The following is a 23,468-nucleotide window of genomic DNA, read 5'->3' on the forward strand; positions in this document are numbered from 1 at the left end:
TGATAAAATTTAGGGAGTCTTGTTTTCAGATTAGCCTTGTTAAAATCCCCAGCTACAATGAATGCAGCCTCCGGATAAATGGTTTCCAGTTTGCAAAGAGTCAAATAAAGTTCATTCAGAGCCATCAATGTGTCTGCTTGGGGGGGGGGGGTATATACGGCTGTGATTATAATCGAAGAGAATTCTCTTGGTAGATAATGCGGTCTACATTTGATTGTGAGGAATTCTAAATCAGGTGAACAGAAGGATTTGAGTTCCTGTATGTTTCTTTCATCACACCATGTCACGTTAGCCATAAGGCATACGCCCCCGCCCCTCTTCTTACCAGAAAGATGTTTGTTTCTGTCTGCGCGATGCGTGGAGAAACCCGTTGGCTGCACCGCCTCGGATAGCGTCTCTCCAGTGAGCCACGTTTCCGTGAAGCAAAGAACGTTACAGTCTCTGATGTCCCTCTGGAATGCTACCCTTGCTCGGATTTCATCAACCTTGTTGTCAAGAGACTGGACATTGGCAAGAAGAATGCTAGGGAATGGTGCACGGTGTGCCCGTCTCCGGAGTCTGACCAGAAGACCGCCTCGTTTCCCTCTTTTTCGGAGTCTCCGTTGTCCTGTTTGTAAGGCAGAACACAGGATCCGCGTCGCGAAAAACATATTCTTGGTCGTACTGATGGTGAGTTGACGCTGATCTTATATTCAGTAGTTCTTCTCGACTGTATGTAATGAAACCTAAGATGACCTGGGGTACTAATGTAAGAAATAACACATAAAAAAACTAAAAACTGCATAGTTTTCTAGGAACACGAAGCGAGGCGGCCATCTCTGTCGGCGCCGGAAGTTTGTATCTAACTTACCAATCTAAAAATTGTTAGCTGACATGGCTAACAAGAGAAAAATTGATGATGCACAACCAAATATTGAACTTGCACATTGTGTATTCTACTATTCTAACTCTCAACAGTAAGTTAGGATCCCGACAGAGTTCTAAAAATAAAAATGTAACTATTAAACATTCTGGGTCAGGGGGTGCCTAGCGGCCTTGGACCCTAAGCCACCGCTTAAGTCACTTATGCCTGGAGCCGGCCCTGCACACACACACACACCACGTTGTGTGTACAATGACAATGGTGTGTGAGGTGCTCCTCCTCCTGTTTGGCATCACTAATGGAAACACCAGATCATTGAGAACTGTAAGAAAGACACGTGACCAGAGGTATTACACACACGCACATCTTTTCAGTAGAGTTGGCTACTGACGGAGACTCGCTGCACAGAGCGACTGCTGCGGTGCTCCTCTCTCTCGCTCTCTCTCTCTCCGTCTCTCTCTCTCTCTTTCTTCTCTCTCTGCCTCTAGGGATTTTCAGACTGCACCTCCTTAGCCCTCTCTTTAACCCAGACTAAAACTGTCCTAGAGCTAGCTTACCCTCCTTGCACACAGGCATTTGTTCACCCAGGGATAAATGTTCACCCAGGGATAAACATTAACCTAGGGATAAATGTTCACCCAGGGATAAACATTAACCTAGGGATAAATGTTCACCCAGGGATAAACATTAACCTAGGGATAAATGTTCACCCAGGGATAAACATTAACCTAGGGATAAATGTTCACCCTGGGATAAACATTAACCTAGGGATAAATGTTCACCCAGGGATAAACATTAACCTAGGGATAAATGTTCACCCGGGGATAAACATTAACCTAGGGATAAATGTTCACCCAGGGATAAACATTAACCTAGGGATAAATGTTCACCCAGGGATAAACATTAACCTAGGGATAAACATTAACCTAGGGATAAATGTTCACCCAGGGATAAACATTAACCTAGGGATAAAGGTTCACCCAGGGATAACCATTAACCTAGGGATAAATGTTAACCTAGGGATAAACATTAACCTAGGGATAAACATTAACCTAGGGATAAATGTTAACCCAGGGATAAAGGTTCACCCAGGGATAACCATTAACCCAGGGATAAACATTAACCTAGGGATAAATGTTAACCCAGGGATAAAGGTTCACCCAGGGATAACCATTAACCTAGGGATAAATGTTAACCCAGGGATAAAGGTTCACCCAGGGATAACCATTAACCTAGGGATAAATGTTAACCCAGGGATAAATGTTAACCTAGGGATAAACATTAACCTAGGGATAAACATTAACCTAGGGATAAATGTTAACCCAGGGATAAAGGTTCACCCAGGGATAACCATTAACCTAGGGATAAATGTTAACCCAGGGATAAAGGTTCACCCAGGGATAACCATTAACCTAGGGATAAATGTTAACCCAGGGATAAAGGTTCACCCAGGGATAACCATTAACCTCGGGATAAATGTTAACCCAGGGATAAATGTTAACCTAGGGATAAACATTAACCTAGGGATAAACATTAACCTAGGGATAAATGTTAACCCAGGGATGAAGGTTCACCCAGGGATAACCATTAACCTAGGGATAAATGTTAACCCAGGGATAAAGGTTCACCCAGGGATAACCATTAACCCAGGCGTCTAACACTTGTGCCCTAAAGCACTAGTTTTTTTCTTCTGTACAGAGAGAAGGTTGTGTGTGGAAATAGCGTTGGGATGGGGATTCAAGTCCACTCTCGCTCATTTTGACATAGAGTTACATGCACCTGGCATAAATATACACTGAGTATACCAAACATTAGGAACACCTTCCTAATATTGAGTTGCACCCCCGTCATCTTCACTGATGAAGTGGATTTAACAAGTGACATCAATAAGGAATCATAGCTTTCAGCTGGACTCACCTGGTCAATCTATGTCATGGAAAGAGCAGGTGTTCCTAATGTTTTGTACACTCAGTGTGTGTGTGTGTATATATATATATATATATATATATATATATATATATATATATATATATATATATATATCAGGGTATGTATATATATATATATATATATATATATATATATATATATATATATATATATATATATATATATATATATATACCAGAGGCTTTAAATGGGGTTCAGGTCTGGGGATTTGGCTGGACATGACAGGGTCTTGATCTGGTGGTCCTCCATCCACCCCTTGATTGACCTGGCTGTGTGGCATGGATCATTGTCCTGCTGGAAAAAAACAATCCTCAGAGTTGGGGAACATTGTCAAAGCAGAAAGAAGCAAGTTTTCTTCCAGGACAACCTTGTACGTGGCTTGATTCATGTGTGCTTCACAATGACCAATCTGCCCGATTCCAGCCTTGCTGAAGCACCCCCAGATCATCACCAATCCTCCACCAAATGTCACAGATCTGGAGAGGCCTACAAGCTACAGTGTTTCGCACCCACTGTGAAATCTGGTGGAGGATCAATTTATCAGGGGGTGCTGCAGCACCTCTACTTATCCTAGCTATCCTTAACCATGGGAAGTTCTGAGCTCTGGGTTAGGCTGAAATTATTCTCTGTGCTGGTTAGCACACACACCCTCAAGTCCTGTCATATTCTATGTCCACTGTATTTATCTCCTGGTTATGCAACATGAAGCACACACACACACACATACACACTACCAGCAACAACAACAACAACAACAACAACAAAACAAAGCTGTGATCAAAGTCTATGATCTTATTGGACACACTGCTGAATAACAATCACAATCAGGAAGGATGTGTGTGTTTGTGTTCATTTATGTGAAGGTGTGAGAATGTGGTTGTGTACATATGCATGTGTATGTGTTTGTCTGTGTGTGTGCGCACAAAGCTGTCACAATACTGTCCCATCATCTTAAATAATCCCAGTCATGCGTGAGATGCGATTCCCACAAACAATACAAAGGATGGCCCACGTCACTGACCCTCAACCTAGAAACTCACTCACTCTAATAGAGCTGACATGCTTCTCTAGTCTATTCTACGTGACAGTCATATATGTTCTACACAAGTTAAACTAAAAGTTCTGAAACGTTTCACCCAACTGAACAGACCCCAGGTTCTCACTGTAGGCCTAAACTTCTGTTATGCTGTCTAGCCCGCATGATGAAGGAAGGAGACGAGGAAGAGAAGAGACAAGTAGACGTATGACACTTAGTGTTGGGACGGGCCTCTTTCTGACACATGGTGGAGTGAGGGATTCGTGTGTATGCCGGTCATTATAAAGAGACCAGAGAAGTGCTCGCAAACACAACCTCCAGGCTATGGGGTTTCTGGATTGTTATTTACCTTCTCTTAGGCTGTACCTGCTTGGGTTGAGAGTTCTAATTAATCAATTGATCTGCCGTCCCTTCACGTTGCCAGGTTAGTGTAAAACAAGGCTAATTAGCCAGTTTCGCTACGAGTAAGAGCAGCTGTAGGCTGTGATGAAAGAGCTGCTGTTCACCCCAACTAGAACATAGACTGACTTTGTTAAGTATTGCTTTGCCGGTCATTTCTAACCGTTTGATGTGAACACAAAACAAAAGTTTAGCAGACAGTCTCAGATGCCCTCGTTTGCTCATCAGCGCCTCCATATAAACAGCGCAGTCACGAGGGTTCTATCTGCTGGCTACTTGCGCAGCCGCTCAACAGCCGAAGCAGGCTATGTTAGAGCTGGTCTGGATCTAAAGCCTGCACAACATCGTTGTCTACTGGACCAGGAGGGAAGAATATTGTAAAGGGAATGGTTAGGCCTGTTACACACATACTAAACTATGTCAAACATGTTGTAAACTACTGCCCAACCATAGAATTACAATGCATTATTGTTCACTCATTCTAATTCTATAATCTTAAAACACACACACACCTCAACATGACATTTACCACTGACCTGCTCACCACCACATATTTCTCCTTTGATGCTGGCATGATAATTGCTACAGCAGAAACAGATTGTCCAGCTGGAAAATAAGAAAATACATCCAGCTACATGTCATAAACCTGTAAACATGCCACACAAACTTCATAAACCTGTAAACATGCCACACAAACTTCATAAACCTGTAAACATGCCACACAAACTTCATAAACCTGTAAACATGCCACACAAACTTCATAAACCTGTAAACATGCCACACAAACTTCATAAACCTGTAAACATGCCACACAAACTTCATAAACCTGTAAACATGCCACACAAACTTCATAAACCTGTAAACATGCCACACAAACTTCATAAACCTGTAAATATGCCACACAAACTTCATAAGCCTGTAAACATGCCACACAAACTTCATAAACCTGTAAACATGCCACACAAACTTCATAAACCTGTAAACATGCCACACAAACTTCATAAACCTGTAAACATGCCACACAAACTTCATAAACCTGTAAACATGCCACACAAACTTCATAAACTGCATGGCCATGTACGGAAGGAGAGTTGTCCTGGCCTAAAGAATAACACTAGGGGATAGGGTAATGTCTGCACCATGTTTATTACCCCATTCCATTTGTCATTGTATTCATTTCCTTTCTCCAGAGCTGGCCTTACAACATGGCAAAGTTGCTATAGTGACGGGAGGCACCAGGGGAATTGGCTATGAGACCTCAAGACACATGGCCAGCCTGGGGGCCCACATTATCATAGGTAGGCCTACATAAAGACACCATACTGTGCACCACATTCCTACCAATGTGAATGTGTTATACCGTTCAACAGTACCATGAACTGATTAATATACTTAGTTAATATAATGTCTTAATTACATGTTTAATACCCACGGACAGAAATATTTAGTAGGCAAATTATTTCCTCAGGGTAGGTTTTTAATTATCTGTTCAGATAGGCAGCTTCTCCTGGAGTGTATGTGGGTAGTTGTGTGTTGTGGAATTTAGAAATGTGTGCATATAGGCCTGCCGTGGCAAGGGACTGTGTTTGTGTGTGTCTGGATGTGCGTGTGGGTATGCATCTCTCGCTCTCTCTTTCGCTCTGAGTGTTTACTGGGTGTGTTTACTTAGGAAATTAATTAGATCAGTCTCCTCTCTTCTCCTCCCCTCCTCTCTTCTCCCTTCTCTCTCCCTCTCTAGCTGGACAGAATGAGCTGAAGGGTGTGTCTGCTGTGAAGAGGATTTGTGAGGAGAACAGAGAGGCCAAAGGTAACACACAGTCCACACAGTCCTGTTTGCTTTCGTGCGTCCATGGCTCTTGATATTACTGATTGGAGTGTGAGTGAACACACCTTTTTGCAGGTAGAAATCAGCTTCTAGTTAAAACGCAGAATGACTGTAGAAGAACTGGAGCTGTGCATCTCTGCTCTAGTGCGTCACGTCAGTTAAAAGTGAGACGGCGTCATTGAAGTAGATTTCCTCTCTGGAACTGTTGCATGATCTATTTCTCTTTGTGAAGATTAAGAGGTATGGCATTGAGGGGTGTTAGGGAGTGGGGGCGGGGGAGGGAAGCATGCTCTGAATGACGGGATGCTCTGAATGACGGTGCTCTGAATGACGGGGGTGAGTTGGGAGATGAAGGAAGTGGGGGGAGGTGAGGGTCATGTAGCTCTGTCCTCTGAATGACAATGTGCCGATGGGGCGATGAGGTGGGGGTAGGGAGGGGTGCGTGTGAGCGTGTGTCTGAATGACAATGTAACGGAAGCGTCATTAGTATGTGAGGCAGGTGCTTCTCACCAAACGTCCTCTGGCTCTTCGTGTGCATGTTTGTCTGTGTGTACGGAGCATAGGAGACAGCGCAGGAGAGAGGAGATTAGAAGAAAGAGTACACGCCCAACGGGCCAATGGATGTCAAGCCTGCCCTCAGGAGCCCGCCTTCCTGGGTATAATACCGGGGCTCGCATCTATTTCCTCAATTCAGTATCACTCTTCAGCGAGCCCAAATCCCCAAACTGAGTTATACCTCATTACCTACTTCAGGGAACAGTAGTTAAATTCATAACTGTACATTCCCTTTCAGTCGGTCACTCAGTATAACATACTATGGAGACATAAATCACACCCCAAGCCGCCTCAGAGGGTTCCAGACTAGGAGACCCACAGCAGCCCAAGCACGCACACACAGGTTTCACCGGCTCCAAAAAGGGGTTACAGAAGTCACCTTTTCCCCTAATACTTACCCCTTGAAGCCGGAACTGTCAGAGCCCCATACAGGGAACCAGAACCTACTGCAACTTGCTTATGCACACTGACACGCTTCCACTGCAGCCCAAGTCCATAGACCAAACGGTTCCATGAAAAATACATACCTTGTGAGCCTGAAATGTCAGAATTCATACAAGGAACCCAAAACAGCAGAACACCTGTCTTGGTAAAGTGCACACGCTCACTGCATAGCATCAACCAGAGTCGATGAACCACGGGAGCCCAAGGCTCAAACCCACAGGTAACTGTCGTAACCCTGATAAATGCGCAACCTGCACACTAAGAACACTATGAGCCACACAGTGAGCAATTATGTCTAAGCAATAAAACCTCACAAAAGCATTTTTCGGGAACCCCAACTCGCTGCAGCATAGGCATCTCCAATCTTTATGCCCCTGAACAATGCCCAAGAAGCCTCCACACCCCTAGTGGAGTGAGCACGCACACCACTAGGCAACCCTTGTCCTTTGCTGACATATGCCAGGGAGATAGCCTCCACAATCCCAAGCTGGATTAGCGAAACAAACAGAAATCTGGTCACAAACGTGGATATCCTTGGTCCTAAAGTGCGCACTGGACAAAAAGTGCGCACCGGACTCAGGCCATGCAACATTCGTTGTTTACTGGAAGCTAACGGTGGAGGTGAGACAGGGAACATCTATAAAGCCAGGGACCTGTAAGACACACAGTATATATATGTACAACCCTCTAGTAGAAGGTGCATGCGTTGACTGTATAGTCATAATCATATTTGAGGGTAAACCCCTAGCCGTCAAATTCAACCTTTCAGGGGCCAAACCCACAGATCCATATTTGCGGTCGTGGGCGGCAGATTTTCCTGTGCGCCTGGGACAATAGATCCCGATGACACAGAGCCCTCCAAGTGGCCCCGCCCAACTGGCGGATGATCTCTGGGAAATGAGGGTTATCTGGGCGAACCGGGAGCCACCAGAATCAACAACATTGAGAAGAACAGACAAAAATGTGCATTTTCTCGCGATGCATAAAAATCTACATCAGCCCTGCCAAACCGGTCCCAGGGGGTGCACACGATGAGAGATCCGGGAAGATACGTTGCCCTGAGTGACAGGAAATGTGCTCTGCTCCATACAAGCAGATAACAGGCAAGGTTTAGGAGAGAGAGAGAGACCGCATTCCCCCCTGCTTGTTGATGTACGCCACCGCTGAACACCAAGGAACCTTGGGTAGAAACAATGTGCTTTCGTGGTACAGCCGTTCTGATACCCGGCTCACAATGGGTTTGGGGACTTCGGCAACCAGTAACTTGACCCCCATTGACCAAGCACTTGGAAACACTGTTGCCACAGTAAATGGTCGGGAAGGAGGGCCCCGAGAACACACCCCCTCCCCGGCATCCAGCTAGGGTCACAAGGTCTCCTCCTTCCCCTGCCCTGTGGAATAATCAGCCTCCATCCCGCTCTTCGGGTAGGAGCATTGGGCCAGTAACCAAGCTTTCAGTTGAATGCATTCATTGGTACTGACTAGGTATCCCCCTTTCCTTTCTTCTTTGACCCAGCATGGCATCTGTTCCAAGACGTTCAAAGCTGCTCAGAAGCACCAAAATGGTCCAAAACCGTCCTCGAATCCGCCCCCCTGGCCCTGGGAAACCTGCCTCTGACCTGGAGTGGCAGCACACGACTCCAGTACCATCATTAAGTTTGCCGACAATACGACGCTGGTAGGCCTGAACACTGACTATGATGAGACAGCCTATAGGGAGGAAGTGAGAGACCTGGCAGTGTGGTGCCAGAACAACAACGTATCCATCTATTTCAGCAAGACAAAGGAGCTGATCATGGACTACAGGAAACAGAGGGCCGAGCATGCCCCCATTCACATCTACGGGCTGTAGTGGAGTGAGTCGAAAGCTTCAAGGTCCTCGGTGTCCACATCACTAAGGATCTATCATGGTGACACACACCAGCACAGTCGTGAACATGGCCTCTCAGGAGGCTGAAAAGATTTAACATGGACCCTCAGAGTTCTAAAGTTGCACCATTGAGAGCATCTTGACTGGCTACATCACTGCTTGGTATGGCAACTGCTTTGCATCTGACTGCAAGGCTCTACAGAGGGTAGTGCGTACATCCCAGTACATCACTGTGGCCGAGCTCCCTGCCGTCTAGGACCTTTATACCAGGCGGTGTCAAAGAAAGGCCCTAGAAATTCTGTCTGAATCAAATTCAAGTCTGAATCAAACAGGACCCAGAATTGCTTCTACCTCCAAGCAATAAGACTGCTAAATTGTTTGTTAAATAGTTAACCAAACAGCTACCAGGACTATCTGCATTGCCCCATTTGGAATAACTTTTTTGACTCATCACATACGCTGCTGCTACTGTTTATTATCTGTCCCTTTATTCCCAGTTATACGTACATACAGTGTCTAACTCAATTACCTCGCACCTCTGCACATCAACTCAGCACTGGTACCCCGTATACCGTCTCAAGAAAAAGTATGTGAACCCTTTGGAATTATCTGGATTTCTGCATAAATTGGTCCTAAAATTTGATCTGATCTTCATCTTCACAACAACAGACAAACACAGTCTGCTTAAAACGTTATTGTCTACATTGAATGCATCATTTAAACATTCACAGTGTAGGTTGGGAAAAATATGTGAACCCTTAGGCTAATGACTTCTCCAAAAGCTAATTGGAGTCAGGAGTCAGCTAACCAATCATTGAGACGAGATTGGAGATGTTGGTTAGAGCTGCCCTGCCCTATGAAAAACACTCATAACATTTGAGTTTGCTATTCACAAGAAGCATTGCCTGATGTGAACAATGCCTCGAACAAAAGAGATCTCAGAAGATTTTGTTGTTGCGTTGTTGCATAAAGCTGGAAAGGGTTACAAAAGTATCTCCAAAAACCTTGATGTTCATGACTTTCCCAAGTTTATCAAGACATTTTGCAGGAGAATGTAAGGCTACATGAAGCTTAACAGAAGTTGTGTAATGCAACAGGACAACGACCCAAACACAGAAGTAAATCAGCAACAGAATGGCTTCAACAGAAGAAAATACACCTTCTGGAGTGGCCCATTAAGAGTCCTGACCTCAACCCGATTGAGATGCTGTGGCATGACCTCGAGCGGTTCACACCAGACATCCTAAGAATATTGCTGAACTGAAACAGTTGTGTAAAGATGAATGGTCCAAAATTCCTCCTGACCGTTGTGGAGGTCTGATCTGCAACTACAGAAAACGTTTGGTTGAGGTTATTGCTGCCAAAGGAGGGTCAACCAGTTGTTAAATCCAAGGATTCACATACGTTTTCCAGCCTGCACTGTCAATGTTTATACGGTTTAACGTATAATTGTTTGTGTTATTAGTTTAAGCAGATGGTGTTTGTCTATTGTAGACTTATGACCAATTTATATAGAAGTCCAGATAATTCCAAAGGGTTCACATACCTTTCTTGCCACTGTATATATATACTCATTGTGTTTTATTATTACGTGTTTTATTTTTCTATTATTTCACTTTTTATTTCTCTCTGCATTGTTGGTAAGTAAGCATGTGACAAATTAAATTTGATTTGAAACTCTTGTGGGGAGAAGACGGCCAATCCACCCCCAGGTGATTTGTCGCCCTACGATATAGCTCCATCAAAGGTGCATTAACCACTAATGGTTCACTCTGCCCCGCCGAATCCAAAGCTGGGGATGTAGGCTGCCCCGGACTGATGTCATCCGATTGACACTCTGAAATCCCTCCAGAGCCAACCAGGGATACTATATCATCCCGGAATCCGGACTCTGAACACTGCCAGAGAAACCGGAATGAGCCTCACACGGCTGGGATGACACTCCTATCAACTCCGACCACCACTGCCGCTCTCTCCCAGCTTCAGACAACCCCATTATCAAGGTCAAATCACCGGTTGACCCTTCACCAGCAGCCCCAATCTTTCTCACTAATTCAGCCCGATGCCCAATGAAAGTTGAGCCCAGTCGGAGACAATGGTCACACAAATTGGTCCGAGCCAAAGCCTCCTGAGCATGTTTCCACCCCAGGCAAACAGGACAGCACTAGTGAGTATCTTTCATTTTCATTGTGAAACCACATGCCCAAGAGCACGGTAGGAGGTTCAAACTCAGATGGTTAGCCTTTTTTTTTTAAAACTTACTCTTACCACTAGCCATGTTACTCAAGCAAGGAAGCACTGGCTACACAAGCAGAGAACAAAGTAGTTGGTTTTTAGCTAACATAAATCCTACCCAAGCAAGGAAATATTAGCTACACAAACAGAGCAGAAAGTAGTTAGCTTTTAGCAAACACAAAAACGTATACCAAGACCCAAAACTCGCAACATCTAGGGGGCGAGTACTCTCTCCCCACTAACAGACACTTTAGTTAGTGCCGAATCTCGTAGTCTTCGTGTGCTTGAAAAGTTTGTAAATTGCGTGACACATTCTTCCATCAGGCGAGCTGAAAAGCAAAATAATTTAGGAAATGGATGCTTCTGGGGGCGGGCTTGGCATCCCTCGGGCTGTTGATTGGTCGGTGACTCCCCATAGTATTGTATACAGAGTCATCGACTGAAAGGGAACAGTGTGTTAACCAGTGGTGTAATGGAGGATAAATGTAAGTAAGCAGAGCACTGAATAGTGAAAAGTGTTTAACCACCTATTAGCGTTTTTTTGTATTAAAATTTAGTTATTTGCCTACCGTCATCTTGATAGGTGCTCAGAATTTACCCACCTACTTTTGTGAGTCATGACTGGACACTATATTAAATGTAACACTGCAGTAGCTAGGCTACATTTGATAGACAGTAGTGTATTAACAGTGCATTTGATATGGACTGTAGCAGTGGTGCAGTAGTGTATTGGGTCAGAGTGGAGTAGCACTGGGTACATTAACAGAATGAAAAGCTTGTAGGTGTAAAATGTGCTTATCTCTCTGGCATGGAGCCCAGATCCTCGTTGTAATTATCACAGGTAGAAAAGGTGGTGTGGAAGGGAGAGAGGAAGAGGAGGGGTGGAAAGGATAGGAGGAAAGGAGTGGAGTGTGCCCTAAATGCCCAATTGTTGAGAGGAAAATAGCAAAGCACATGTATACCAAAGGCTTCTTATGTTTTGCCAGAGCCAATCAAAACACCACCCGTTTATAGCAAAATCATACTCAGAAAGACAGGATGACAGGTTGGGGACATGGGGACAGAGAGGGACAGAAAGGCAGGCAGGCATTCAGACAGGGGCAAAGCACACAGTGTTAGGACTGGAATTTGGCATTAGTTAAATTATTCTCATATCAGTATCAAACCCTGGCTTAGCCTGTGTATGAAACACACAAACACACACACACAAACACAAATAGTATTCACACGCACACAGCCAGAGGACTAGGGCTTTTCAAGCTGGACATTTTGGTTTCACCCTGGGTAAACTAATGCTAGTGTGAAACAAGGGTAAGCTAGCCCTAGGCTACTTTTAACCCAGGATAAGTTTAGCCCTGGACTAAAAATCATCCATTGTGAAAGGCTATTTTTGACTCTGAAAGTCACACACACAGACACACACACAACACACACAGAGCAGAGGTCCTACAGCAAGTCCTGCCAGCGTTGCTGCTGCAGAATACTTACTGTATGAGATGTTAGGAGGAGGTATTGGTATCATGTAGTATAATGTGTATGAAGCTAGCAGCAGTTTGTGTTCTCTATTAGAGAAGAGCCTACTGTAGGAGATTAATACATTGATGCTGCTTTGATTTTCCACTACAGACACAGTTAGCAGATTTGTTTTTTTTTACAAGAGTGCTGATTATGCTGTGTGTAGGTTTGTTTGTTTCTGTGTGCTCAAATGATCTGCCTATAGGACCTTCTACCCGTATATGTGTATTTACAGATGTAGGATCTTAATTTGAGCCAGTTTGCTACAGCAGGAGATTAATCCTGCAGCAACAAGTAATGGGAATTATTAAATGGATTATAATTAATAGTGATTTTTGTAAGGGTTGATACATTTTTCGCAAGGGAAAACCAAGTCTGAAATTTCTAAGTGGAAATTACAAACTTCAGAAGCCTTTTTAAACCTAAACTACACTACACATTTAAAATGTTCTGTATTGCAGGAAAGTTCTCCTGCAACAGGGTAATCAAATTAAGATCTTATATCTGTACTGTGTATTGTATTTAAATGAATGGTGTATGTGTGTTTTGTGTTTTCAGTGGAGTTTGATCAGTTGAATCTGGCATCTTTGCAGTCAGTCAGGCAATTTGTCCAGAGTATCAAGAGACGAGGCCTACCGCTGCACATCTTAGTCAACAATGGTGAGTGACACACAATCAACCAATCAATCTGCCGACCTATACGCTTGATATGAGACTTAAATTCTTAAATGAACTGTGTCTTAACTATTTGTGTTTGTGCACACGTGCAGAGGCGGTCATGTTGGTCCCTGAGGGTCGTACAGAGGAGGGCTTTGAGCGTCACTTCGGGGTCAACTACCTAGGTCACTTCCTGTTGACCTTGCTGCTGTTAGACACATTAAAGCATTCTGGGAAACGTGGTTCCTGCTCATGTGTTGTCACCCTCTCCTCGTCAGCTCATGGTGCTGGAGAGATACAACTAGACAGCCTGCTAAACAGGTACACACACACACACACACTAGTGGGGCACGGGTGAGCTGTTTGTTCACCTGCACCTGCCCGCAATTACTAATTACCCATCCGCAACTGCCCGAGTATATGTGATAAAGTGAACATCTGAGGCACGCACCCGTCCCGAACCCACTAATATAGAACATGCCCTGCAGGCATAACAATTCTTTTGGACAATCTTTCTGCCTGATTGTAGATATGTTTCTGCTTATAATTTCTGACATTTTGGTAGGCTATTTGTTAATTAACTTGTCTATTTATTAATTTTTTTAACCTTTATTTAACTAGGCAAGTCAATTAAGAACAAATTCTTATTTTCAATGACGGCCCAGGAACAGTAGGTTAACTGCCTTGTTCAGGAGCAAAACTACAGATTTTTACCTTGTCAGCTCAGGGATTCGATCTGGCAACCTTTCGGTTACTAGTCCAACGCTCTAACCACAAGGCTACAATCAGATACATGCAGCTTCTCTTCACTCATTATGTTGCCCTAGAAGACTAAATAAACGTTTGGTCACCAGAATGTCATAAATCGATAGAATGAATGCTTCAATCTAGTTGACATCGGTAAAGTTTTCTCTGTCATCCCTGCTTCTTTCGGGGCGCAAAGACATTTAGGGACCGGGAAGAAATCATCACAATCATCACACATAACATAGCCTGGTGTCATCCTCTTTCACCACTTCACCAAATCTTTCCCAAACATGACTTTTCCGGCCCTCCTGTCTCTTGATCTTCCACTCCATTTTGCAGCTTTTCTCTTACTGAATTAAACTCTGACATTGTCCTTCTTGTTTCCGTGGATTGACATTAACTTTTTCTGCCCTTTCCCAAATGCATTTGGCGATTGGTGTGTAGGCTATTTGGCGTGCGTACAGTTAGGCCCTAAAGCTTAGGCTTATGCACTAATACCAGATAGCCTAAAATAATGATAGAAAAACCTATAGATTTAAATTGCACAATAATTATATATTTATAGAATTTTTAAGGTAGTGTTTTCTCTGTATTCAATCCAGCCACCCTTCATCCACATAATATTTCATGACCCTAAACCCACCCGCCCAGCGGATATAACCGTGGGGACTACGGGTTATGAGTCAACCCACGCATCACATACACACACACCCTCCTCTCCTAATTTCCTCCCACTCCAGACCTTTTTTCAACATCTTTCTCCCCCCTCTCTTTCAGTCTTCAGGCAGTGTTATTCGGCCCATGCGGCGTACTCCCAGAGTAAGCTGGCACTACTGTTATTTTCCTCCCACCTGCAACAGAGGCTGGATAGAGGAGGGTTTCCAGTGAGCTCATGTGCAGTGGACCCTGGGATGGTCGACTTCACTCTACTGCCACCTCTTCCCCACCGCCCACCTCGCACAGACAGCCATCGCACGCCTGCTCTTTAGGGTACACACACACACACACACACACACACACACACACACACACACACACACACACACACACACACACACACACACACACACACACACACACACACACACACACACACACACACACACACACACACACAGTGCTAATCGAGTATTGTCAATTACACAGTAACAGAATGATGCTGAGACTCAGACTTTTCACTTTATACATTTATGCCAAACAAAAACCAATGATTGTAAAGTTAAACAAACCTACAACTCTATGCACAAGGACTCCTTTTAACAATTTCCACTAAACATTTTATAGAAACACATTTACTGAACAGTGCAGATGCAACGTTTGGTAACATAATGACTGTTTGCGCTGTTTGTGCCATCATTCTGTGACCAAACTTTGCATATGCACTGTTCTTCATGTAAATGTGTTTTTGTAAACTGTTCTGTGGAATTGTTAAAAGTCATCATTGTGCATAGAGTTATATGGCTACCATTGAATTTCCTGTATCTGACTACTGTCAAAGTTTTCAGAATAAATCGGAACGATTTATTCAAGAAGTTAATTACGGAATAAGTATCTTAAAATGTGGCATTTCAGTACCATACTGACTTCAGAGTGTATTTTTAGGCAGAGAGAGAAAGAGAGAGAAGTGAAGGGAAAGAGAGATGAAGAGGGAAAACTTGTCAAGTTTAAGAAAGATGAGAATGTTCAGAATCTCCATAAGATATGCATGAATCAATGTCCCATGACTCTGTCTTTTACTGTTGAGGCATTTAGCAGACACTCTTATCCAGAGTGACTTACAGTTGTGAGTGCATACATTTTGGTACTTTTTCGTACTGGTCCCCCATTGGAATCGAACCCACAACCCTGGTGTTGCAAGCGCCATGCTCTACCAACACACACAGACACACACGCATGCACACATAGACACACTCACACACACACAGACACAAAGACACAAACACAAAATTAAATGTTAAAACATTTGCTTGTTGCTAACTAAATAGTTGTTCATTTCATTGGGGTTATTTTAGATCGTGTTTCATATCTTAAAGCATTGGCCTGGAGGCCCTGTTAATGTCTGCAGGATGGGATGGAAGGAGACAGCCCTGTGTGTGTCTGGAGGGTGGGATGGAAGGAGACAGCAATGTGTGTGTCTGGAGGATGGGATGGAAGGAGACAGCCCTGTGTGTGTCTGGAGAATGGGTTGGAAGGAGACAGCCCTGTGTGTGTCTGGAGGATGGGATGGAAGGAGACAGCCCTGTGTGTGTCTGGAGGATGGGATGGAAGGAGACAGCACTGTGTGTGTCTGGAGGATGGGATGGAAGGAGACAGCCCTGTGTGTGTCTGGAGGATGGGATGGAAGGAGACAGCCCTGTGTGTGTCTGGAGGATGGGATGGAAGGAGACAGCCCTGTGTGTGCTGTGTGGGTGTTAGAGAGTGTAATCACTACAGGCAGTTGCCTAAGTAAATGACCTTTAGGGAGCCTCTGCCATGCAGCTACAAATGCACCATTAATAGCAGGCTCCTCAGCACTATCACATTAATACACACACACACACACACACACACACACACACACACACACACACACACACACACACACACACACACACACACACACACACACACACACACACACACACACACACACTGTTTATCAGAGTCTCATGTAGAAATAGGTTGAAAAGTCATGTTGTTGTAGAAATACTGTAGGCTTTTGTTGTTAGGGTGTAGATCTAGCTGTATCTTTATGCCAGTGAAGCTCTGCTGGTTGTGCGTGTTTATATAACAGCCTCGTTGTGTGTGTGTGTGTGTGTGTGTGTGCGTGCCTGGGTGCATGCGTTATGTATAACAGTCTGACAGTTTGTGTTGTGCCCCCAGAGCCCGTCCCAGGGAGTGTCCACGGTGCTCTACACTGCTCTATCTCCGTCTCTGGAGGGGGAGGGAGGAGCCTACTGGAGCAATGGGCGCACAGAGATGACATCACCAAACACCTACGACCCACAGCTCCATCGCGGCCTCTGGGACTCCAGCTGCAGACAAGTTGGCCTGCCATGACCCCTGACCTTCAACATGGGACTGGATGTCTGAGACCCAACACTTAGTCTGTCTGACTGGTGTTGTCTTTGTTTTGACAATCTCCTCACCACTAGACTGTGATTGGACTGATGACGACCATGGCTAGACTTTGATTGGTTAGTAAAGAGTTAAGTCCCTTCCCATGCTGTTCAAAGGAATGTGCTAATGGGAATGAAGCAACCTTCTCCCTCTGGCACTGTGAACATACAGACACATACACTATGTTAAGGGTATTCATAGTGCTGCTATGAGTGTCTGTAGCGCCACTATGAGTGTTAATAGTGACCTTATAAGTGTTCATAGCAACCTTATGACTTTTGGTTGACAGATCAGATCTTCCAGAACAGAAAGCACCTTCCCTCCATGGGAGAACTTACTTTTGTCATAAACAAGTGTGTGTGTGTGTATGTGTCTGTGTGTACTTGTCATCAGTGTGTGTGTGTGCTTATTATGATGTTAGAAGCATCCAGGAGCATCTGGTGTTATGATCCATCTGTGAAGCATATACTGACCCCTGCCCAAGTGGAGGGTCCAGGACCAATGAACAAGCCAGCATGGTAACATCAGTGAATCACAGCCTGAAACTGATATTTTCAGTTCTTGTGAAAGCAAAGGGTATTTTGTGGAATTCTTGCCAAAGCTGCTGGTTTCCTCTCCAGGGGGCAGAAATCATCTGAGAGAAGGTCTTTAAATTGTGTCCCGCCTCCTGGGCTGTGAGTCACACACACACCTGTCTCATGGTATTTCTCTTTTACTGTTAGAGCTGAGCGATGGTTTATCAATATGCACATATCACCTCTCTCAAGTCCAGTCGTTGTGTGTGTTTCTGTGCACAGTATGTGTATTTGTGTGTGCGCTGTTTGTGTGTTTCTTTCAGTCATTGGTTTGTATGCATCCATAAAAAGGCAGCACAACTGAAACCAGTACTGATATTTGTGGCAGAGGGAGAGAAAGACAATGAGTAAAGGAAAAGGAGACAGAGAGATTCTTAATCTACTCTCTCTGCTGCTACCTCGTTTGGCTTTGCTCCCAGTGCATTCATTGTGGGAGGGAAATATCCCAGTGAAAATTCTGCAAAATTAAGACAAAGACAAACAGTCACACACACAAAGGCAGACTGTGACCAAAAATGGACCTCATTATTAGCCAGATGGTTATCATTTTGAGTTAAAACTGGCTGGACCAGCCCATCTGGCAAGTCTGCCCCTGTGATGAAAAAAAACAAAAAACACACACATATATATATTCAACTGTGCATCCAATCACACACATGCTTATCTAAACAATCAACTCATACTATCATGGCCCAGGCTGGTCTCATAAACTAGACGTACCATAGTCAATTAAAGTCCGGACACTCAAAGTAGTATGATATGTTACATTTAGCAACACAAAGGTTGTGTGTTCGTATCTCATAATTGACAATTTTTGCATTTTAGCTAATTAGCAACTTTGCAACTACATACTACTTTTTAGCTACTTTGCAACTATTTAGCATGTTAGCTAACCCTTCCCCTAAACTTAACCCTTTAACCTAACTCCTAACCTTAACCCCTAGCCTAGCTAATGTTAGCCACAACAAATTTGAATGCTCAACATATCGTACGAATTATAATTCGTAACATATCATACAAAAGGTGTCAGAGTCTATCTAGAGGAGAGCGAAGGAGTCAGGCGCAGGACACAGGTAAGAGTAAAACCACTGTGTTACTGAGCAGAACACGTGTCAAACTGTCAGAGTCTATCTAGAGGATAGCGAAGGAGTCAGGCGCAGGACACAGGTAAGAGTAAAACCACTGTGTTTACTGAGCAGAACACGTGTCAAACTGTCAGAGTCTATCTAGAGGATAGCGAAGGAGTCAGGCGCAGGACGCAGGTAAGAGTAAAACCACTGTGTTTACTGAGCAGAACACGTGTCAAACTGTCAGAGTCTATCTAGAGGATAGCGAAGGAGTCAGGCGCAGGACACAGGTAAGAGTAAAACCACTGTGTTTACTGAGCAGAACACGTGTCAAACTGTCAGTCTATCTAGAGGATAGTGAAGGAGTCAGGCGCAGGACACAGGTAAGAGTAAAACCACTGTGTTTACTGAGCAGAACACGTGTCAAACTGTCAGTCTATCTAGAGGATAGTGAAGGAGTCAGGCGCAGGACACAGGTAAGAGTAAAACCACTGTGTCTACTGAGCAGAACACGTGTCAAACTGTCAGAGTCTATCTAGAGGACAGCGAAGGAGTCAGGCGCAGGACACAGGTAAGAGTAAAACCACTGTATTTACTGAGCAGAACACGTGTCAAACTGTCAGTCTATCTAGAGGATAGTGAAGGAGTCAGGCGCAGGACACAGGTAAGAGTAAAACCACTGTATTTACTGAGCAGAACACGTGTCAAACTGTCAGTCTATCTAGAGGATAGTGAATGGGGTCAGGCGCAGGACACAGGTAAGAGTAAAACCACTGTGTTTACTGAGCAGAACACGTGTCAAACTGTCAGAGTCTATCTAGAGGATGGTGAAGGAAGGAGTCAGGCGCAGGACACAGGTAAGAGTAAAACCACTGTATTTACTGAGCAGAACACGTGTCAAACTGTCAGTCTATCTAGAGGATAGTGAAGGGGTCAGGCGCAGGACACAGGTAAGAGTAAAACCACTGTGTTTACTGAGCAGAACACGTGTCAAACTGTCAGAGTCTATCTAGAGGATGGTGAAGGAGTCAGGCGCAGGACACAGGTAAGAGTAAAACCACTGTATTTACTCCATCCGAGAACGGAACAAAAATCCCGTTATAAAACAAATACAAAACAGGATACGAACTCCAACACACGAAAGACAATCACGCACAAAACAGAAAGGGAAACCAGAGGGTTAAATAAGGAACATAATCATGAGATGGGAACCAGGTGTGTAAAACAGACAAAACAAAAGGAAAAATGAAACATGGATCGGTGGCAGCTAGAAAGCCGGTGACATTGACCACCGAACACCGCCGAACAAGGAGAGGGAACAACTTCGGTGGAAGTCGTGACAAAAGGGATGATTGACATCCACAAATGAATACATACCATACGTAATATGTCATATTCATCTGAGTGTCCTGGATTTTTGTTTACTATGTTATGTCCAGATTGCATGGCCAAACCATACCGATCTACAGTGCCTTGCAAAAGTATTCATCCCTCTTGACGTTTTTCCTATTTTGTTGCATTACAACCTGTAATTTAAATAGATTTCTATTTGGATTTCATGTAATGGACATACACAAAATAGTCCAAATTGGTGAAGTGAAATGAAAAAAATGACTTGTTTAAAAAAATTCTAGAAAATATAAACAGAGAAGTGGTGCAGCATATGTATTCACCTCCTTTGCTATGAAGACCCTAAAGAAGATCTGGTGCAACCAATTACCTTCAGAAGTCACATAAGTGGCACATGAACTGTCACATGATCTCACTATATATACACCTGTTCTGAAAGGCCCCAGAGTCTGCAACACCACTAAGCAAGGGGCACCACAAAGCAAGCGGCACCATGAAGACCAAGGAGCTCTCCAAACAGGTCAGGGACAAAGTTCTGGAGAAGTACAGATCAGGGTTGGGTTATAAAATAATATCTGAAACTTTGAACATCCCACGGAGCACCATTAAATCCATTATTAAAAAAATTGAAAGATTATGGCACCACAATAAACCTTCCAAGAGAGGGCCACTCACCAACACTCATGGACCAGGCAAGGAGGGCATTAATCAGAGAGGCAACAAAGAGACCAAAGATAACCCTGAAGGAACTGCAATGCTCCACAGCGGAGATTGGAGTATCTGTCCATATAACCATTTTAAGCCATACACTCCACCGAGCTGGTCTACAGAAGAGTGGCCAAAAAAAAGCCATTGCTTGAAGAAAAAAATAAGCAAAAAAGGCATGTGGAGACTCCCCAAACATATGGAAGAAGGTACTCTGGTCAGATGAGACTAAAATTGTATTTTTTGGCCATCAAGGAAAACGCTATGTCTGGTACAAACCCAACACCTGCCATCACCCTGAGAAAACCATCCCCACAGTGAAGCATGGTGGTGGCAGTTATCATGTTGTGGGGATGTTTTTCATCAGCAGGGACTGTGAAACTGGTCAGAATTGAAGGAATGATGGATGTCTCTAAATATAGGGAAATCCTTGAGGGAAACCTGTTTCGGTCTTCCAGAGATTTGAAACTGGGACAGAGGTTCACCTTCCAGCAGGACAATGACCCTAAGCATACTGCTAAAGCAACACTCGAGTGGTTTAAGGGGGAAAATGTAAATGTCTTGGAATGGCCTAGTCAAAGCCCAGACCTCAACCCAATTTAGAATCTGTGGTATGACTTGAAGATTGCTGTACACCAACAGAACTCATCCAACTTTAAGGAGCTGGAGCAGTTTTGCCTTGGAAAATGGGCAAAAATACCAGTGGCTAGATGTGCCAAGCTTATAGAGACATACCCCAAGAGACTTGCAGCTGCAATGGGCAAAAATCCCAGTGGCTAGATGTGCCAAGCTTATAGAGACATACCCCAAGAGACTTGCAGCTGTAATTGCTGAAAAGGGTGTCTTTGGGGGGGTATTGGCTTTGGGGGGTGGTAGGCATGTTGTGTAAATCAAATGATACAAATCCCCCCAAAATACATTTTAATTTCAGGTTGTCAGGCAACAAAATAGGAAAAATGCCAAGGGGTTGAAAACTTTTGCAAGTAATTGTATCTACCATCAGTCCTCAGATTTTCAGGCTTATATGAAACTAACTTAATTGACATAACACACATAGCCCACAGAGACTAGTAAATCGGGACTGGGGATAACTACAGACCCTGTGTGTAAACCTTCCTTTAGTTTAAGCTCTCATTCTGCTACTGAGCACAGGGTTCATGTCTTCCAGACATGAGGGGGTGAGTGTGTTACTGTAGCTGTCAGACTGGATGCTGTTTGGGTTGGTTATTATGGGTAGGGTTTTGGTTTCTAAAAACAGACCTTTACTGGCACATCCAGTTTTCAGAATAGAAAGTGTGTGTTTGAAGTAATTATTAAATAAAGACACTATATAAAAGTCACCATGACGGGTTTGAATTCCAGCCTGTCGACATTCAGAGACTGCTACAGGAGAACAGACAAGATACAGGTAATATTGATTTGCGATGTGCAAATGCTGTGCTGTGCCCGAACTCCCTCAGATATAGAATGTGACTGTGAATTTCCATGTAGAGTTGAACTATAGTTAAATTGTGAACTGTCTTGTCTTGTTATTGTCATAAAAACCTTTGTTAGCTGTTTGAGCAATATGAAGACATCTAGCGCTTATTCCTCTGGAGGAGAAAGACTTCTGTTCACTATGAAGACTGGGGTTAGGTTCAATATGGAGGTCATTGTGTCAATATGAACAGTGTGTTTATGTTGTTGTGATGTTCTCCACCTCCTCCTTTTCTACCAGGCAAAGCCTCAATAAACATTACTGTGCCACTAAATTACTGTGTGTCCACTTGGAGACACCAGTTAGACCTCACACTCAAATCCTTGTAATAGTTTTTTCTTATGTTGCACCTACCTCAACATTTCCATGAATAGTTTTATTATGTTACTGAATGTATCCAGAGTATTGTCAGATTTAGTTATTGACAAATCAACAGTGTAATGTTTGGATTCAGTCTTGTGTCAGGTGAATTCAAATTCAAATTCAAATTGATTTATATAGCCCTTTGAACATCAGCTGATATCTCAAAGTGCTGTACAGAAACCCAACCTAAAACCCCAAACAGCAAGCAATGCAGGTGTAGAAGCACGGTGGCTAGGAAAAACTCCCTAGAAAGGCCAAAACCTAGGAAGAAACCTAGAGAGGAACCAGGCTATGTGGGGTGGCCAGTCCTCTTCTGGCTGTGCCAGGTGGAGATTATAACAGAACATGGTCAAGATGTTCAAATGTTCATAAATGACCAGCATGGTCCAATAATAATAAGGCAGAACAGTTGAAACTGGAGCAGCAGCACGGCCATGTGGACTGGGGACAGCAAGGAGTCATCATGTCAGGTAGTCCTGAGGCATGGTCCTAGGGCTCAGGTCCTCCGAGAGAGAGAAAGAAAGAGAGAATTAGAGAGAGCACACTTAAATTCACACAGGACACCGAATAGGACAGGAGAAGTACTCCAGATATAACAAACTGACCCTAGCCCCCCGGCACATAAACTACTGCAGCATAAATACTGGAGGCTAAGACAGGAGGGGCCGGAGACACTGTGGATGGGGATGGGGCCAACATCTGTGAACTGTTGTGTACTCATCTCTGGTATGACAATT

At 43.9% G+C, this 23,468-nt stretch overlaps 1 pseudogene; it reads left to right on the forward strand.

The window, feature by feature from the left end:
• Positions 1-4,172: 4,172 nt before the first annotated feature.
• Positions 4,173-19,011, forward strand: LOC139385904 (polyprenol dehydrogenase-like; annotated as a pseudogene).
• The last annotated feature ends 4,457 nt before the right edge of the window (positions 19,012-23,468 follow it).

Source organism: Oncorhynchus clarkii, chromosome 3 (assembly GCF_045791955.1).
Source record: "Oncorhynchus clarkii lewisi isolate Uvic-CL-2024 chromosome 3, UVic_Ocla_1.0, whole genome shotgun sequence".
Taxonomy (NCBI): domain Eukaryota; kingdom Metazoa; phylum Chordata; class Actinopteri; order Salmoniformes; family Salmonidae; genus Oncorhynchus; species Oncorhynchus clarkii.